The following is a 3,210-nucleotide window of genomic DNA, read 5'->3' as shown; positions in this document are numbered from 1 at the left end:
AACACCAAACGTAGGTCAGTACTTAATCCAGCTTAGGCCAATCCGAACTAATCCGATACAGTCCCAGGATTTAGTCCAGTCCATGACAGTCCGCCGTGCCAAACGACCCCTTGGTTTTCTGATTTTATTTCACAACTTTCTACAACGGTTTTCGTTTCAACCGCTGTAATTGAAGCTTTTTTAAAAAAAAACACGGAGTGAACAGTGGCTCAATATTTTTTCTTAAGCCCCGATAGTTCTCATTCTCTCTTATATCTCTTCTATCTTTTGTATCTCACATCTACCTCTCTCCGCGGTCTTGTTCTTCCCACCTCGTCGCCTTGCCTTTGCCTCAACCATAGACAGCGAGACTCTGTCTCTGTCTGTCTGTCTGTCTGTCTGTCTGTCTGTCTCTCTCTCTCTCTCTCTCTCTCTCTCTCTCTCTCTCTCCCCTTCTAGTTCAGAGGGATTTGGGTTTTAATTTTAGGGTTACTGATTTGGGGTTACTGATTTGAGTTTTAATCTAACCATTTGGGTGTTGGCTTGTGGTCGCTTTACCTCGATCAACAAAGGTAAAGAACAAAAATATTTAGGGTTTCAATTTATTTCGACACTGTTGTGATTTGGGTGTTAACCATCTCTCTTTGTTTCCTCTGCAGGTGCTTAGCTTTTCCATCTCTCTTGCCCTCTACGGCTTTTGCGCTCACTCTGAAGCTTTGATAGGTTAGAACTCTGGATTCTCAGTCTCAGGCCCCTTTCTTTCATAAGAACTCTGTGGTTCGCGAATTTGTGTGGTTGTTCAATTTATAAACTCAATTTGAGTGGTTGTTCAAGGGCTACCACCTTCTCAATAAATGCAAAAGATTAAAAATTAAAAAAAAAACATAAAAACTAAATCAATAATAAAGCAGGAGGGTCTCTCAGGTCAAGGTACTCTCTACCATCTCTCTGCTACTTGCACATAAGAAATGAAATTTGGGTTTTCTTTGTTGTGTGTGTGAATTTGTTAGATTGAGGTTAGGTTCATTTAGGGTTTGGTTTGTTTGTTTGTGTGCTTGTGAAGGTGATGGCTTCGAAACGGATCTTGAAGGAGCTGAAGGACGTCCAGAAAGATCCTCCTACTTCATGCAGCGCTGGTATTTTCCATTTCCAAACCCGATCTGTTTCCTCTTCTTTTTCATTTTGATTTTGCTAAAGTTTTAATTTTGTGTTTTTGGGTAAGAATTGATGTAGGAGTTTGTTGATTGCCTCCTCTTTGGAGATTTGGCTCATGTGTACCATCTGATTTGAGCTTCCATCTATGCTTATTTTTAGAAATTTGCTATTTTTTTTATTAACCCAGACCAGGAAATCTGTGCAACGCTACAGTCTTGCACCCATTTCCTGCCCCAATTAAATGGCAATAATTTAAGTCATTGAAGGTGCTTTAATAATTTAAGTCATTGAGTGGTTTTTAAATTATAAAAGGATGGTTGTTGTTCTTCGACTTAGAATTACACCACTTCTTACCAAATAACAGTTATATGTTTCTTGATATTGCAGCGAGTTCCAAGACATATTCGATGTGGATCATTTCATCACATCCTTGAGAGATGAAGTTCGCATATTGAAAGAGTTGCCTCCGAGGGTTAAGAGGATAGTGGCCACCAATTAGTTGGTCTGACATGTCTTATTATCATAATCAGGTCAGTCCCTTTCGTTGTTCTTTATAACTTGACAAGAAGTTTTCCGTGTTGCAACTTGTAAACATTCTTAAACCTCATCATATTCCTTATTCTGTCTCAAATACTATATGCTACTCTTATGTAATGGACATGTTGGCATTTTCTGGTTGTACTCAAGGTTGTAACGCTGAGGAGGTGGAAGAATTGACAAGAATGAGGTAAGTTATACTTGACAATCAATGGATTCCATGCAATAGAAGAATTAATTTCACTGTCTTATACTTTCACTTGTTTGGCAGATATGCTTATCCCTGATGGAAAGAGAAAATAATCAATTCTGACCTGAAAAGGAAAGATGGTTTATGTCCTCTGACACCTGAAGAAACCACTCTTATGTTAAAATGTAAACTGCCTAGCTAATTTCTGATTAGTTAGTAATCACTTAGTCAGTTTATATTTAGTCTATTTAAGCCATTTGTTAGCTGAGCATCTTGAGCTCATATGCCAAGTGTAAGGCTTAGGTTTGTCTCTCTTTTCCAGCGGTCCTAAAGCTTTGTAATGCCATGTGTCATATTCACATTGGCTTAACCTTCACAACGGTTAGATTGAAATTGCTAATGTAAGAACACGTTTTGGTTATGAATGAATATCCTCTGCTGCAACGGCTATGCAGAGGTGTAGTGGTCATTACCATTTTTTTTCTTGCTCAAGCTCTCTCTCAATTTTTGCTTTCTAGCTCCCTTGACACTCCAAATCTCAACATGGTATCAAGAGCGAAGGTTGGATCTAGATAATGAGCGTTGAAGCTGTGTGGGCTGAGCTTGGAAATCCGACGAGAAATTTCCGATTCAGTTCATTGATTCTGGTCTCAGATTACTAGGTCAGGTGGGAGTGATCTTAGAGCTCCAATATTCAATGGGGAAAACTATGAGTTTTGGAAGATTCGAATGAGAACGATTTTCAAATCTCATGGAATCTGGGATTTAGTTGAAAAGGGGTTTCAAATTCCATATTCAAAAGGGAAGAAGGTGGATGATGCAGGGTCATCGGATTTTGAGAAGGGAGCTCTGTTAATGAAGGATGCTAAGGCACTTGGGATTATCCAAGGGGCAGTCTCAGACGACATTTTCCCTAGGATTTCGAATGAAGAAACCTCAAAGGGTGCTTGGGATATTTTACATCAAGAATTTCATGGTGATAAGCAGGTCAAATCCATCAAATTGCAGGGTCTACGTCGTGATTTTGAGTACACAAGGATGAGGGATGATGAGACCTTGTCTGGGTATCTCACTCGCCTACTTGAGCTTGTGAATCAGATGAAGGGATATGGGGAAGATCTATCCAAAGGAAGGTTAGTTCAAAAATTACTTATAAGCCTGACCAAGGAGTTTGATCCTATCTGTTATGTGATTGAACAAACCAAGGATATTGAAACGATTGAGGTGCAGAAGGTGATTGCTGCATTAAGGGGTTTTGCTCAGCGTCTTGATAGACATGCTGAGAGCACCACTGAGAAAGCTTTCAGCAGCATGAGCATAAATCAAAAAGGATCTCAATCAAATTCTGG

At 39.4% G+C, this 3,210-nt stretch overlaps 1 long non-coding RNA gene across 1 annotated transcript; it reads left to right on the top strand.

Annotated features, from left to right (window-relative positions):
* The first annotated feature begins 281 nt into the window (after window positions 1-281).
* Window positions 282-2,237, top strand: LOC117613787. The gene is made up of 6 exons (XR_004583801.1): window positions 282-551; window positions 639-702; window positions 1,043-1,115; window positions 1,522-1,664; window positions 1,822-1,861; window positions 1,943-2,237. It is a non-coding gene; the product is annotated as an uncharacterized LOC117613787 (long non-coding RNA).
* The last annotated feature ends 973 nt before the right edge of the window (window positions 2,238-3,210 follow it).

Source organism: Prunus dulcis, unplaced genomic scaffold, assembly GCF_902201215.1.
Source record: "Prunus dulcis unplaced genomic scaffold, ALMONDv2, whole genome shotgun sequence".
Classification (NCBI taxonomy): domain Eukaryota; kingdom Viridiplantae; phylum Streptophyta; class Magnoliopsida; order Rosales; family Rosaceae; genus Prunus; species Prunus dulcis.
This window is presented reverse-complemented; position numbering and strand designations above follow the sequence as displayed.